This window comes from Capricornis sumatraensis, chromosome 3 (genome assembly GCF_032405125.1).
Source record: "Capricornis sumatraensis isolate serow.1 chromosome 3, serow.2, whole genome shotgun sequence".
Lineage (NCBI taxonomy): Eukaryota > Metazoa > Chordata > Mammalia > Artiodactyla > Bovidae > Capricornis > Capricornis sumatraensis.
Window position 1 is genome coordinate 47245012 of NC_091071.1, and position 17067 is coordinate 47262078.

Consider the following 17067-nt stretch of genomic DNA (forward strand, 5'->3'; position numbering starts at 1 on the left):
TTTGATGAATTTACCTTTTTTTAAAATATATATCACTTATTTTTATCTGTAGGTTTCCTGTCTTACCAAGAATATTACATATTTTCTAGGTTTATGGCTGTGATTTGAGATGAACCCATTTCAACAAGATAATCACAATATAAAAAAAATTGCATTTAGTGCTTCATGGACGTTCAACATTATACTTGATTTAAAAACATTTCCCTTGTGCCAACTCCTACTGTGTTAAAGGTATTGGCTATGGATGAAAGAAGTGTTGAACACAGAGGCTCAATGACTTTCATAGGATCTCTTGGCATGATGTGACAGAACTAAAATAGATGCTCTGGTCTGGAATGGGACTCTGGCACATGCCTTGTTCTAGCTAGCTTCTTCTTAGGCCGTGGCTATATCCAGTTCTGACAGGAAACCTAGCTGATTGTGGTGAATTCTTTTTTTTTTTTTCCTCCCTGCGTTTATTCCTTTTTGTTTCTCAATACACCACAGCAACCATCAGTTTTGCATCGCGTGTTGAAAACTTTTTAATCTCTGGATTTACATGACACCTATTCAAAACTCAGATAAAATGCAGTGATTTTTTTTTAACTCAGATAAAATACAGAGGATTGATCGTCTCTTATAGAATTAATTATTTTAAAAAAGCCAAATGTACACATGTACAGGTAATGCTGCATATTAAAGATGGGGGAACTTTAAAAATCTGATCTCATGGAGCCTGCCTCAGACCACATTATGGTCTCCCTGAGTGCCTGCTTGGAGGTGTCCATGTGTACTTGCTACTGAACTCTGGTCCCACTACTTGCTTGATGATTGAAAATTGATACCTGTGGGGAAAGTATTGTTCAAAACCAAAACTGCTTTTAAACAGGAAGCCAGCATCTTGGAAGAAGGTGAACTCAGTCTAGTTCAGTTCAATCGCTCAGTCATGTCCGACTTTTTGCAACCCCATGGACTGCAGCACAGCAGGCTTCCCTGTCTATCACCAACTCCCAGAGCTTTCTCTAACTCATGTCCATCTAGTTGGTGATGCCATCCAACCATCTCATCCTCTGTCATCCCCTTCTCCTCCTGCCTTCAATTCTTTCCCAGGATCAGGGTCTTTTCCAGTGAGTCAGTTCTTCGTATCAGGTGGCCAAGATATTGGAGTTTCAGCTTCAGCATCACTCCTTCCAATGAATACTCAGGACTGATTTTCTTTAGGATTGGCTGGTTTGTTCTCCTTGCAGTCTGCACTGGTTTTAGGGCATGTGAGCTTCAGCAGTCACAGCATATAGCTCAATAGTTGTGGCACATGGGCTTTGTTGCCCCATAGCATGTGGAATCTTCCCAGATCAGGGATTGAATATGTGTCCCCTGCATTGGCAGGTGGATTTCCTTCCACTTTACCACCAAGGAAGTCCGAGGTGAACTCAAATCCCCCAAAATTCTGAAGATTCTGCTTAGCCATGAAAGTCTTTAAAGGGGAAACAGGAAGTAATCTTAGCTAATTATTGAGCTAAGGGGTCAAACTCACAGTCATCTCCCAGTGTTTGCAGGCTTGTTGACTCCTATGATCTTTCTTTAGATGCCATCTTGTTCACACAATTTTCTCACAAGGTACCTTGTTCACACAGTCTATTCGCAAGATGTCTACTTGCTTAGTTATCTGTTAATTACTTATTCTTCATTTCTACTTCTTTGATCAAGGAAAGAACCAACAAATTAAGCAAGGTACAGTGTGATCAAAAGATTTAAAAGTTGTGCTTGGGCTGGAGATGAGCAGAGCATGGCCTGCTGTTTTAAGGTTGGTTACAATATAGATCTGCTAAAGTGACAAGACAAAAGGAGCTTCCTGCAGAGAGCTCTTTCACGCAAAAATAAATAAATAAATAAAATAAAATAAAAAAATTGCTGCTTACATTCACTTTACAAACAAAGGTGAGAACCACAGAGAAGGGGCCATTTCATGGTGAATAGAAATTTCAGTGTCTCTGCCATCATTTCTTGGGGTGAAATATTTCAACATAGGACAGAAATAACTGCGGTCCCACAGAGATGCTGCAGAAACTTCTTTTCTATTAATAGCTACTTTTTAATGTTTTGCTTTCCTGGAGCATTTTCCTCCTGTAGGGGGAGAACACTCTGCATGGAAAAAGCAGCTGCTAGACAGACACTTAGGGCTTCACAGGTAGTGCTAGTGGTAAAGAGCCCTCCAGCCAGTGCAGGTGACCTAAGAGATGTGGGTTCAATCCCTGGGAAGGGAAGATCCCCTGGAGGAGGCAATGGCATCCCACTCCTGAAGCCTGGTAGGCTTCAGCCCATGGGGTCACAAAGAGACAGACATTTAGAAGAAGCTGGGTCTCAGGCTTCCTTCCTTCATCAAACATACAGTACAGTGCAGTGGTTCAAACTTGGGGGGAGGGGTGTGGGAAGCCTGAAAACAATATTAAAATTAATCTTTTTTTCTTCTTAATAAGCTCTGCAGAAAATTCTGTGGCATTAGACAGACAACAAAACAGCACGTAAAATACACAATAAATGTTCAACGTAGAACTTGAAGGTGAGTTATGGAGGTCCTATAAAGGTATATATAAATCAGATCTGGCAAAAGGCAGAGATGAGTGGGCACCAGACATTTGTGTCTCAGAGACTATGTGAAAGACCAAGGCTTCTGGGAGACTGGGAACTCTGCTTTCATCATCTACTTTCCCAGTGAAGATATTCAGAACTTTCTCTCCAAGATAAAGCAGCAGCTACCAGTGCAGATTCCAGCAATGCAATGATTTGCTGGCTGTGTGATCAAGGTGCATCTCGTAACTGATCTTAGTCCCTGTTTTTTACCTGGAACATCTGGATGCTAATGGTGCCTATGCTCTGGGGTCGTGGGAACAATTAGACAGGACAAGATGCAGTCTATTACAACAAAGAGTCTGGTGTATTAGTGCCCAGTAAAGAGTAACTGTATGGGTATCACACAGTGAAGTTTTTCACACTGGATGTAAGTGACTTGCTGCTCTACCATACCAGAGATGCCACGGTTTCTCCAAGGGGTGTCTGGGTGCCTCTGTTTAAGACCCCAAGGTCAATATAAAAATAAAAGACAGGACACAGAGTCTGATCTCCTTGTTTAGCATTCTGGAGCAACCAAAATCTCCCCTCCAACCCAAGCATATTTGCATCAGCATTCTTAAATTGCATGCTGTTTTCTAAGGATCATCATGATTCAAATTTTAATAATCTTGTTGAAAAACAAATCAAGAAATGAAAAGAAAAATAAGCTGGAGATATTGCATTTCTCTGGAAGGCTACCACTAATTAAGACATTGAAAGCAATTTTAACACCATTTCTCACCACCGTGACAAATCTGACAGGTTTACAAATTAGCATTCTGGGACTCTCACACTGAATGTTCATGTTTTGTCAGATTCTGTGATGGATCACAAATGGGCTTGATAATTGTCCCAAGCTGATACAATACCTTGCAAAAAGTAAAGCACATTCTCAGGTGATTGCAGGAAACTGGTCTTTTCATTTGCATTAAAAACTATTGTTTTTTGCAGTTATGAGAATAAATGAATAACATTTTGTAAGGCTAAGTTACTAATTCTACTTTAGATAAATTTCAGGTTCAAAAACGATTATATACCAGTCTCTGTGCTAGATATCCAAGCCATGTGGCCTACTTAGTAAGATCCTTCCAGGATATTTGGAACCCAAAATACAGATGGGAAATACTTCACAAAATGTGGGGTGACTCCAAATCAGTACTTTTCCAGCAAATAAGCTGCTCAGAATAATTTATCATCTTATGCACGGCAGCTGCTACTGGGCTCACTGAATCCCTGTCTCCCATAGGAGAGGAATAATTCAAGGGCAGTTCTGAAAGGTCACTTCTGCCAGGAAATTTTTGATAAATCAGCAGACATAAACCCTGGGTTAGGTTGCAATAGCTGTTTTCTTTTCTTTATCTTTCTTTTTGTTTTCTTCTCCTACACATCCTCACCCCCTTCTTGTCTTCTTCTTAATATAAAGCTATTTTGTGCAGGTAGATTGCTGAGCAGGAGGAGAGATTCAAGTTGAATTTTTAGAACATCTGGGGTTGAGCTCCAAAGGTTTTGAAAGTTGAGTTTCAAAATAATTTTAGACAGAGGAACCAGAAATAGAAGTATCCCTTTTCTAAATATTGTCCTTTTCCCATACATAGAGTGTTCTTCCTCTTTAGCCCAAGATAAAGACTTATAATCTTAGCACTGACATCCAGCATAAGTGGATTCTAGCCATGAGTTGGGAAATTACACCCATTATCTTGTTTACTTCCATCCGTTACCAAGTAAATAGTTTTTTTTTTTTTTTTTCCAGAAGAAAATAGACTCTGAGGAGTTAAGTGACTGGTTCAAGGTGACACTGCTAGCAATAAATCAGCATTCAGCTCAAGCCTCTGTGCCTCTGGCCCATGACTTTACTCCTGTTCTGTTTCACTGTGGCTTGGTTACTTTTATGGGGCTTCCTTGGTGGTGTGGCAATAAAGGATTTGCCTGCAATGCAGGAGACCCAGGTTTGATCCCTGGATCAGGAGGATCCCCTGGAGAAGGAAATGCAACCCACTCCAGCATTTCTGCCTGGGAAATCCCATGGACAGAGGACACTGATGGTTGCTTTTATCTGCTATTCTGTGAAAGACACAGATCATGTCTTTGCTCTGCTTCATAAATGCCTGTTCAGTGAACCTACAGCAGTTGCTCAACATGGGTTTATTGAAAGAATAAACAAACGAATAAGCAAATGAGTGCATGAAGCTACTATTGCTCCAATCACTTGCTAAACATTTCTCAATTTAATATCTGCAATGAACCAGGTCAGTGTTCCCAGAAGCACATCCTGAGACAGAGAATCACATGCACTTGATGTGTTAAGAAAGTGATCTCGGGAGAAAGAAGATGAAGAAAGAAAGATAGAACAAGGCATGAAGCTAAACAAAGATATGGTCTCAACTGGAGTCTGACTTCAGCCTGATCTCACAGGGAGTTCTAGAGAGGAGACTGGACCACAGAGTGCAATTAGACAAGAAGCAGACTTTTCTCAGTCAGTCATTAGCTATGAGCTGCCCATATGGGAGGGGACATAATCTCCCAATCAGACAGTTTCTATCAGTCAAGGGTGATTCTCTGGAGAAAAGGGCAGAAGTAGCTGGGGATGAGTACTCAAGGTGAAGGGGATGGGCAGGACCCAACAGCACCTTTTTGGGCAGACATTATTAGAGTCTTACAGACGTTTCCCGAGAGAAACCTCCATCGGTGTGCACTTCCAATGCCTGAAGCCCACTCTGACATTGCCATTCAGGGCCCACTCTAAGACCAACATTCCTCAGGATGTCTCCCTGGACCACTCCACACAGGGATCTTTCCTTTTCAGAAGTCCTACAAGTACTTTCCTGAACCAAATGTTTATACAGTTAATCATTGCTTTTTAATGCCTTGAGATTGTTATATATGCATATGATTATGTCTTCATTAAACCTGAACATTCCTCCAAGGCATAGATTGTGGCATCAAATGGCAGTCCTTACCTTGATGCACCTGGCCATATTAGATGTTGTCAGGGATGTAGTAGAAGGCATTGGTCCTGCATAATAATGAATAATGATAGACTGAAAGTAATAAATAATAATGTACACTCTGTAGTGCTTTCTATTTGTCAGGCAGTGTGCTAAGCACTCAAGTATCATTTCACATAATCTCCACAAATTTCTGTCAAGTAGTCTATTATTAGGAATGCTAAGATAAGAGAAAACCTGAATACAGAGTGACTTAAGCAAGTTAGCGATTTTTTTCATCCTGTATCTAAGAAATCTGGAGAGTATTCCTGATCTCGGTTTCAAGGCTCTCTGTGATTCTCTTGGACTTTTCTAAGTGCCTGTTACCCCATGCTTCCACAGTGGCTAATGCTGCTCCCACAAGCATTCGTTTGATTCAAGTCAGGAAGGATAAGTTGTTGCTGGCTGCATCAGACAGAGTAAAACCCTTTCCAAGAGATGCAAGGAAACTTCTGCTTCCATATTATGGCCCAAACCGTGTTATAGGGCCATTCTTTCAGCAGGAAAGGCTGCAAAATTATGCATTTCTTTTTCTCAGATTCTTCCTCATCCCAGTGGGATGAACTACAATAAGAGAGAACAAGAATTTGGCACGTCTATCAGGTCAACCCAAAGACATTATCTGCTGCATGTGATTACTAAATTCATCTCCACTTCACAGAATAGGAAACTGATACAATGAAGCAATTATCCACGAACTGGTAAGCAGTGCGTCCAGTATTCATATTCAATTATGACTGTATATTTTGCACTTTTGACTACTATGCTGTATTACCTCTTTAGTTACTATATCTTAGAACCACATTTCTATCTCAAAAATGATAACTCCAGGATAAGGATAATTTAGAGCACTACCTTAGAGCATTCGTCATTAACAATAAAAACATCTAAACCCTGGGTTAACATTTACTTCCAGCAAAGACTAACTGTGAGGAAGCTGAGTTTAGGTTCATAAGGAGAAGCTCTTATGATGTGAGTACAAAGAGGATGATGACCTCTGTTAAGCAGAGTGATGGAGCAGACATACATGTTGAATCCTCCACGCTTAATACAGAAGTCATCTAAAAAAGTCTACTTTTTTTTTTTTTTTTTTTACCTAGGAAAGATCACCAGTATTTTTTGATCTCAGAATGCCAAGGTGGTTTATACATCCTCATTTTGGTAGTTCAAACCTTCCTGGGTGAGACAATTCATTTAATTCTTTTTGAAACTCTGTGCAAATAAGACACAGAATAAGGTTTCTTTTTTTTTTTTAATTTAATGTTAAAATCTTTAATTCTTACATGTGTTCCCTTGGAAGAAGGTGTGGTATAAATGTGGAATTCAGGAAAAGTAGGGGTCCTAGCCACCCACTTTTTAATTTACAGGTAGAACTGACTCCCAGGACACAAGCAGAGACAATACAGTTGAGATGGTGTTGGGAAGGTGCCGGACGTGGCACCTGAGTGTACTGGAGTTTGCTCATACTGATGCAACAGAGTCCATTGCCACCATTTCTTCCCAACTCAGTGTTCAATGATGTCACATTGATACTTAAAATCATGTACAGTGGAAGTATCGATACTTACAGCACACATGTGACAAACAATACAAACAAGGGATTCCTCCCCCGCTCCCCCGAGAGCCAGTTGTTAAACATTGACTAGCACACCAACTCATTAAACTCTTCAGACAAGTAAAATCACGTTCCAAGAACAAAAAAAAAAAAAAAAAAAAAAAAAAAAGAAAGAAAGAAAGAAAGAAAGAAAAAAGAGGAAGGGAAACTGAACGAAGCAATATCTAATTTGTCTAGGATTTCAGGGACTCCTCAGATGTGCAATCCCAACTGCAATCCCCATTATTGATATGAAAGCGATATTATGTTTCCATCAGCAGCCTAGGGCTCTGGGTGGGTGGTGCTTTTTGGGCGACTGGCTTGGATTCCCTTAATCAGCATTTGTTTCTTGCTTTACACACCTGTTATTAACTATTGTAAATCCAATGGCATGTGGTTATATTTATGATAAATTACTTAAATAAGGGGGACACATTTAAACATTATCAAGTTCTTGAAGGCAAGCTTCCAGACCAGTTCACCTTGTGCTTTGGAGCTCTACTCTCCCATTCATTATCCCTCTGATGCAATGACTTTTCACAAGCAATCAATAGCTAACCTGATAAATGGGAGGGCTCCTTAAAAATCCATTGCTTGATTGCTGAGACTGAATGTTTTATTCATTGACAGCTGTAATTTATCATTTAGTGGAGAAGAGGAAAATGTTTGTTCTAGCTGTTCTCATCAATGTTGCCCAGCAGTGGGGCTTTCCATCTGCTTCCACAGAGCAGATTGACTTTCAGTTGGGGAATCACAGCTGTATTTAGAATGTCAGGTCATTAGCTATCTGTAAACAATCCAGATGCATTATCCTTCTCATTGTTCATAATTAAACTCCTCATTGTGGGAACTGTAGTGCAAAGTCTTTGATCTCATATTCAGGTTCCAAAAACTATGATGTATTTCTATCCACGTGGAAATAGCTCCTGGCACTAGGGAAATAGTCCAGTTCCCTAATGACACAGGGATAGCTACTATCATTGAGGACCTACTATATGCTAGACATTAGATTAGGTCATTATTTGCATTTTATAGTATAAAATCTTTATAGTAACTATGAATGACTTTCATTATTGCTGCCCATCTGATTCTCTGCAGGGGTGCATGGTGACAATATCAGAGTTCAATATAAAGAGTAGAAGCACTAGAAGTGATGAAGAGTAAGGGATTGATTACAGGGACTTGATCCTATGCCTTTGTGAGAGCAAGTTAGCACCTTATGTGTGGCTATTTATTCTGTATCTGATGTTTTATCTGTGGTCAACAGGGCTTCAGCAGGCAATAGGTAAGGGAAGATGGGCATGCAGTAGAAGAAAGCAAAGACAAATGGAAACCTGCAAAAAGCAGTTGGATCCTATGGAAATGGCCTGGAAGCCACTTTTGATGATGATGGTGTCTACAGAAAATCTGTTGCCATTATTTATACAGCTGCACATGAATCTGGCCCAAGTGTCCAAGGAGTTGAATGAGAAGACTTCAAAGGAGTTGGTGGAGCTGTCAGCCCAGTTGTGGCCACTGGAATGGGAGCAGCCTCAGGAGGAGAGTCAGCAGGGACCAGGGAACTGGCTGCATGTTCATGTCAATGAGTGAGCCAGCAGACCTGCAGCAGCTTTCAGGAGCTGCAACACATACTGGGCCTCTGAGGTATAATTCTAGACTGGCTCCTATTGACTGCAGTTATTGGCCTGTGTGCTGGTTCTCTCTCCCATGATGGCAGATAACAAACCTTCTATCTCCCACTCTTCAAGAAAGCTCTTCTCTTATCAGGCCCCAGAAGCAATCTGGCCATAGGCAGAAGGGACTCCAGGAGTGGCTCAGGAGCACAAATTTGGGAGCCCAAACAGAGTTTAAATCTGACTTCAAGTCCTCATGATGATCTCAGGCTTGTTAACTCTGAGCCTAGTTACTTCAAGTGAAAGATAAGTTGGTCATCAGTACACCTCTGGCTTGTGTGAGGATTTCATGAGAAAAGGTTGAATGCAATATGTTGTAATACCCATCAACCATGCTGGCTCCTTTCTCTTTCCCCTGTATCCACAATGGCCTTGTGTCCTTATCCTGACACCATAACCTTGCCTCACTGCCTATTCTTGAAGAACAAGCAGTTCTGTTCCCTTCTCACTGGTGCCCTGATTTGGAGCACAGTCCTCCCTATCCACAGGTCAGAGAATCCTGCCTGGTTGATGGAATCCTTTCTGGGGAACTGCCTTCTTGGAACTTTTAGAGTCTTTCCACTGATCTCGTCAGTGCCTTTGTTCCCTGGTGCATGGCTGAGAGCATGAGGAAAGGGAGTTTTCTGAGCCCTATGAGAACATGGCTTCCCTTGAAGAGTATTATGATGACATGGATGTGGATTCTGTTGAAGGAGAGGATGAGGAAGATCTCAGTGGCTCTGCTACAGATGCTTCAGTACTGCCCCTCTCTGCTGTCCCCACAGGTCTCTGTAGATGGTCAGACACCCCCTAGGCACCTGCAGTGGGCTCTGACCCTACCACAACCCCACTTCAGGATGGGGTCCCTTTTCAAGGTCTAGATCATCTCAGTCTTCTCCACTCTTGGAGTTATCCAGGTCAAGCCTATATGTCACCTGTGTTTATAAATGACAACTAATACTTGGGAATTTCCTAGTTATAAAATATTTTCTCCAAATTTTCTTTACCCATAGATTTTAGGCTTTCATACAGTGATCCCAACTTGGATATCTTACTCTTCCCTTTGTTCACTCTTCGCTTCCTGAGAGCGGTTGCTCCCATCTCAGTTAACTCTGCCAGTAACCTGTTACACAAGTCATTCCAAATGTCACATTTTCTGTTCACTGACTTCCTGCAACCCTCTGAGTAATCTTTCTAATATTCTCTGTAGTTCATCTATTTCTATTTTGCAACTGAAGAAAGACTTTGATATGGAGTTCCACAAACTGTTAGGAAAAAAAGTTACACATTGTCTGGTCATCTCCAGTTTTGTAGATGAGGGAATTAGGAATCAGAAAAACAATGGGCTTGTCCCACTCTTGTGATTAATGAGGTTCAATAACAGATCTTTTCTCCCCTTAGTCAATTGACTCTAGTCAGAGGCAACATTCATCTACCTCTAATCTTAAACCAGTGCACTAGAGACTAAGTCCAAGGCCTCTCTACAAGCATGCCCCTTCTCATTTGCTTTATTCTCAGTAGATGCAAAGAGAAGCAACCCCTTGAGTACCATGTACTCTTCCTTCCCAGGTTTATCTGTGATGCCCCTTGACCCCTCTGATGCTTTTAAGGAATCAGGGTGAATATCTGAAATATAAGATATTTTTCCAGCATGATTCAGGCTTTCTTGCCCCTTTTCCTGTAACTCCCAATAGAGTGGTGTCCTCAAGACACAAAGACCCAAGGAGGAGCAGTGATGGATGAATTAGCATCTGGTTCCAAATGTCCTGTGTGGGATCTTATCCAGGAATAGTTGGATCATGTGGATTGTGTGGGGTTTCTTGCTTTCAGTATCCAAGTCTGCTTTCTGGTGGGCCCTAAACCCAAGAGATGACTGATGGTTCCACAGTGCTGCAGGTGCAAGGAAGTAAACTGAAGGCACAATGGCCAGCCTTGTTCCAAGGAAAAAGACACAGAACAGGGGCGGGGGGTTGGAGGGAGAGATAGAGAAGACAGGAGGAACAGGGAAAGAAGACTTGACCTCTCCATCTGTCCCCTAAGTTCAGGAAGACACATCTTTCGGACTTCTCTGGTAGTCCAGTGGTCAAGACTCTATGTTCTTCCACTGCAGAGGGCACAAGTTTGATCCCTTGTTGGAGAACTAAGATCCAACATGCCAGAATATGCAGCCAAATATATAAGTCAAATTAAGAACATTTCTTTAATAGAAGTTCTTTTAAAATGTGCCATGACAGTGGAAGATTCAAGTGTAAGTGGTCTACCAAAAATCTGAAAAGCAGAAAGAAATGAAGGGCAGAGAAGAGAGGACAATATAAAAGGATAAGAGAAGACAAAAGAAAAGAAAAGTAAGGGGAGAGAGCGGAGTAGATGGTAGAGAGGGCAGAGGAAGGGAGTGGAGGAGTGGAGGAAGGGAAAGGGGAAGAGCTCCTACCAGAGCCTGACAAACTGACAGTGCTGGTGGTGGAGGTGTGCAGGGTGTGGACACCTCTGCAGGTGGGAGCTTACTTTCTGGTGGAAACAGGGATTAGCTGCTGGCATTGTCATTTTCCTTCTATGGTGTACTCTTTGTGAGTAACACTGTCAGCCACCTCCTATTCTAGGATGAAGTATATCTCTGTGATCTCTATAGCCGAAAGAGTGCCTGGAAGAGAGAAGATGATCAGGTGGGGAAAGTAAAAAATGATTGATTTTGCACAACACCTAAAGTAAAAGACTAACAACCACAGACCCAGAAAGGTTAACCCTTTGCAGATAAAGCCTGAATGCACTCTCTGTTTAGCATCAAACCATAACAGGTGGGATTCAAGGTCAATAAAAGGTCACTTCACTCTTCTCAAGACTTTTCTTTAATAACACTGGTGAGAGCAACTGAGATCCACACCTGGAAAGGCCCCTCTAAAGGCTTCCTGGTAGCACAGGAGAAGTGGCATGGGTTAGAAGCTGCTTTCTACATGGTTGGCCCCCATCTCAATTCTTTAGCCAGAGAGACCAGCACAAGTCAGACTAGACCACATCACACTGCTTGGCCCCAGCTGGATTCTTCACATTTAGAAAAAACAAGGGATGAACTAATCTTAGTCCCAAGGTCTCCTTATCTTTGGAGTAGCCAGGTTCAGGCTTCAGACTGCAGCCTCTGAGCTTTTCTTGCTCCCCAAGATTCTTGCCCATAATGTCTTTCAGGACACCCTGACTCCACCCTCTTTCTTGGTATTTCACCTGGATGTCCCTGGATCATGGGTATTTTCTTGCAAGATCTGCAAAGGGTCCTTATACTCCTCACCAGTTATCCCTGATCTGATTAATGGTTCAAAAGCCAAACTGCACTCTCTGTGGTAACCCCACATTCTTACAAAGACGAATATTTTAAAAAATTTATGTGAAGGAGACTGTCAACATTACTATTTAGTTATACTGCTAATTAACCTTCAACTATTTGTATAGCACATAAGTAATAACATTGCCTATATATGCAAGAGAAGTCTGATCACTGAAATGTGCATGACAAAGAGATTATTTAAGTGAATGCCTTTAAAATGTACCAATTTTAAAAAATAGCAAAAATATCATTTGACATTTATTTTTGTGGGCCACCATTACAGACCATCACATCTTGCTGCCAGTTGTGAGACTTTCTTCAAGCACAGCTGCCCTGGATAATCTAACAAGTATATATGTCAGACATATACATAGCATGTATCAATTTTTTTCAAGCCTCACAGCAACACCTCAGAAGAAGGTAAATCCCTTTTACAAATTAATTTCTTAATGCACAAATCAATTAAGCAGCTTGGAGCATATCGTGACTGAGTGACAAAGCTGAGACAAAGCTACACTGTGATGTGCTCTGGAGTTCACGCTCTGCTCACTGGACTGGTCCCCTCTTTTGTATACTATTGGTCAGTGTCTTTCCACTTACAATTAGTGTGAGTCTATGTTTTCATCTACAGAGCTTCTGGAATGCTAATCCCTGGATGGCACAGTGCTACTCTTAGCGTAATTAATTTTTCTTTCATTAGTTCATTCATACTACATAGACTAGGACAAGAAATATTTCAAAGAAAAACTTCAAAGTAACATTTGGTGATTTTCAAGGAAATTCTATATTCCACCACTTAATTTTGTATTTCTAAAATAATGTCTGTTAATGATTGCCTTTTGTTATGCTATCAATGTTTTTAGTGACCAACTCTTCCTATAATACAATGCATTCAGATTTGAGGCAAATTGGAGGGAGATCTCACATTGAATGAGAAGAATGAAAAAGATGATCAGACCTGCAAATTCAGGATACAGAATAGAGAACATGGATTCTGAAATATCCTGTTCTGCCTGTTGTGGTTACAAACAGAATCAGTACTTAGTGGGATGGGAGGCATCCTGTGAAGGTGAGTCATGTGAGAGAAGCATGTTATTGATGCAGTGGTCATAACATCTCTCAACAACAATGGTTTCCTCTGCTAGCTTCCCAATAATTAACTATTTCTAATATAGTTAGTTCACAATTTGTATGCTTTCTGTGTGCAAGATAAATTACTGCAGGCTTGAAAAGCAGAGAACCTGGAAACATATTGAGTATAAAGAGAGATTTGACAAAAATGCAGCCAGAATGGGGCTGGCTGGCTATGGGCAGGTCTAATCAACTTCTGTCACAAAAGGGCTCTTCTCCCTGACCTTGTGTGTGTGTTGCATTCCAGGCCACTATTCAGGCAGTCCTACACAATTTGTGTATAAATAAATTACATAAACAACTATCCAGATAACTTACTCCCTGAGCAGAAGAACTCTGTTAGCTTCAGTGTTTATGTGCTGGCCAAGAATTAAACCACTGCTACAGAGTACTTAGGGTTTGTAGGCTAGAAGAGCTTTTCAGTAAGAAAACTGAAGCGCAAAGAGGAAAATGAAGATTTGCTCAAATTCTCAAAGGTGGTTGTTGGTAGGGGCAGGAAAATTCAGGTCTCTTGATGAAATTCTCTTTTCAATCCTTCTGTGACTCCCACATCAATGTCAGGTAGCCTTCCTGAGTATAGGCTTCTTGTTTTTGATGTGTTCGGTGAACACCAAGATCTGTTTTTGGAGAAGTGGCTACTCACTATTCCAGAGGCTACCCACTACTTCCCTGGGTCAGTGACTGCAGACGAGGTGAGCTTTCCTCAGAGAAATTGGTGAGTTGGAACCTCTCCCTATTTCATGAGTTTGATTAACTGGAACAAATCCCTCAAACATCTCGATAAAATTATACACTCTTTCCACTAGTCAGTAGTCACTTGTGAAGTCGCTCAGTGATATCTGACACTTTACTTTCAGCTATTGTTAATTATTCCTAAAGCAGTTTTATAATCAAAATATATTAGAACAGTTTTCAGTTCAGTTCAGTTCAGTCGCTCAGTCATGTCCGACACTTTGCGACTCCATGAACCGCAGCACTCCAGGCTTCTCTGTCCATCACCAAGTCCCAGAGTTCACCCAAACCCATGTCCATTGAGTCGGTGATGCCATCAAACAATCTCATCCTCTGTTGACCCCTTCTCCTCCTGCCCTCAATCTTTCCCAGCATTAGAGTCTTTTGAAATGAGTCCAGTCTTCATATCAGGTGGCCAAAGTATTGGAGTTTCAGCTTCAACATCAGTCCTTGCAATGAACACCCAGGACTAATCTCCTTTAGGATGGACTGATTGGAACTCCTTGCAGTCCAAGGGACTCTCAAGAGTCTTCTCCAACACCACAGTTCAAAAGCATCAATTCTTCGGCACTAAGGTTTCTTTATAGTGCAACTCTCACATCCATACATGACTACTGGAAAAACCATAGCCTTGACTAGACAGACCTTTGTTGACAAAGTAATGTCTCTGCTTTTTAATATGCTGCCTAGGTTGGTCATATGCCAGCAAATTTGGAAAAACTCAGCAGTGGCCACAGGACTGGAAAAGGTCAGTTTTCATTCCAATTCCAAAGAAAGGCAATGCCAAAGAATGCTCAAACTACTGCACAGTTGCACTCATTTCACACATTAGTAAAGTAATGCTCAAAATTCTCCAAGCCAGGCTTCAGCAGTACATGAACTGTGGAATTCCAGATGTTCAAGCTGGTTTTAGAAAGGGCAGAGGAACCAGAGATCAAATTGCCAACATCCGCTGGATCACGGAAAAAGCAAGAGAGTTCCAGAAAAACATCTATTTCTGCTGTATTGACTATGCCAAAGCCTTTGACTGTGTGGATCACAATAAACTGTGGAAAATTCTGAAAGAGATGGGAATACCAGATCACCTAACCTGCCTCTTGAGAAACCTATATGCAGGTCAGGAAACAATAGTTAGAACTGGACATGGAATAACAGACTGGTTCCAAATAGGGAAAGGAGTACGTCAAGGCTGTATATTGTCACCCTGCTTATTTAACTTCTATGTAGAATACATCATGAGAAATGCTGCTCTGGAAGAAGCACAAGCTGGAATCAAGATTGCTGGGAGAAATATCAATAACCTCAGATATGCAGATGACACCACTCTTATGGCAGAAAGTGAAGAGGAACTAAAAAGCCTCTTGATGAAAGTGAAAGAGGAGAGTGAAAAAGTTGGCTTAAAGCTCAACATTCAGAAAATGAAGATCATGGCATTTGGTCCCATCACTTCATGGCAAATAGATGGGGAAACTGTGGAAACAGTGGCTGACTGTATTTTGGGGGCTCCAAAATCACTGCAGATGGTGATTGCAGCCATGAAATTAAAAGACGCTTACTCCTTGGAAGAGAAGTTATGGCCAACCTAGATAGCATATTCAAGAGCAGAAACATTATTTTGTCAACAAAGGTCCTATTCAAGGCTATGGTTTTTCCTATGGCCATGTACGGATGTGAGAGTTGGACTCTGAAGAAAGCTGAGCGCTGAAGAATTGATGCTTTTGAACTGTGGTGTTGGAGAAGACTCTTGAGAGTCCCTTGGACTGCAAGGAGATCCAACCAGTCCATCCTAAAGGAGATCAGTCCTGAGTGTTCTTTGGAAGGAATGATGCTAAAGCTGAAACTCCAGTACTTTGGCCACCTCATGCGAAAAGTTGACTTATTGGAAAAAAACTCTGATACTGGGAGGGATTGGGAACAGGAAGAAAAAGGGATGACAGAGGATGAGATGGCTGGATGACATCACCAACTCGATGGGCGTTAGTTTGAGTGAACTCCAGGAATTGGTGATGGACAAGGAGGCCTGGCATGCTGCAACTCATGGAGTCACAAAGAGTCGGACACGACTGAGCATCTGAACTGAACTGAGGTTGGCCATAACTTTCCTTCCAAGAAGGAAGCGTCTTTTAATTTCATGGCTACAATCACCATCTAAAGTGACTTTGGAGCTCAGAAAAATAAAGTCAGCCATTGTTTCCACTGTTTCCCCATCTATTTGCCAAGAAGAGATGGGACCAAATGCCATGATCTTCGTTTTCTGAATGTTGAGCTTTAAGACAACTTTTTCACTCTCCTCTTTCACTTTCATCAAGAAGCCCTTTAGTTCTTTTTCACTTTCTGCCATAAGGGTGATATCATCTGCATATCTGAGGTTATTGATATTTCTCCCAGTAATCTTTATCCCATCTTGTGCCTAATCCAGTGAAGCATTTCTCATGATGTACTCTGCATATAAGTTAAATAAGAACAGTTTTAACACACTTTAAATTCATCTTATGAAGTGAATCTGAATTGGGTTCTAGAACTCTGGAAGGATGGCTCCTAGAACTCCTCCTGGAAATTTTTTTTATTGCCTTTGTTCCCTCTTGGAGTGGTATGATGCCAACTGTGCCAAGTTGCTTCAGTCTTGTCTGACTCTTATATCCTATAGACCATAGCCCACTAAGTTCCTTTGTCCATGGGATTCTCCAGGCAATAATACTGGCTTGGATTGCACTTCCTTCTCCAGGAAACCTTCCCCAGCCAGGGATCAAACCCATGTCTCTTATATCTGCTGCATTGACAGGTGGGTTCCTTACCATTAGTGCCAGCTAGGAAGCCTCACATATGGGCAACAGTTTTCTAATTCTCCTGCCTGTTTTATCCTTATTCAAAGCAAAGAGAAACCCAGGAAACACTAAAACAAAAGTTTTGAGAACAAATCCATTTGATTGTGGATAGACAGATCATGCTATAATAACTAACAACCACCAGACTTCAGTCTTACACAACAAAAGTTTATGTCTAATCCCCCTCATGGGATGTCCATTCTGGAATATAGGCAGTTCTTTGGGGCTATTTTTACTGCTTCAG

General features: G+C 41.3%; 1 non-coding gene across 1 annotated transcript; it reads right to left on the reverse strand.

Moving 5' to 3' along the window:
* Nucleotides 1-12189: 12189 nt before the first annotated feature.
* LOC138077311 (small nucleolar RNA SNORA19) lies at nucleotides 12190-12319 on the reverse strand. The gene has a single exon (XR_011144759.1). It is a non-coding gene; the product is annotated as a small nucleolar RNA SNORA19 (small nucleolar RNA).
* Between the last annotated feature and the right edge of the window lie 4748 nt (nucleotides 12320-17067).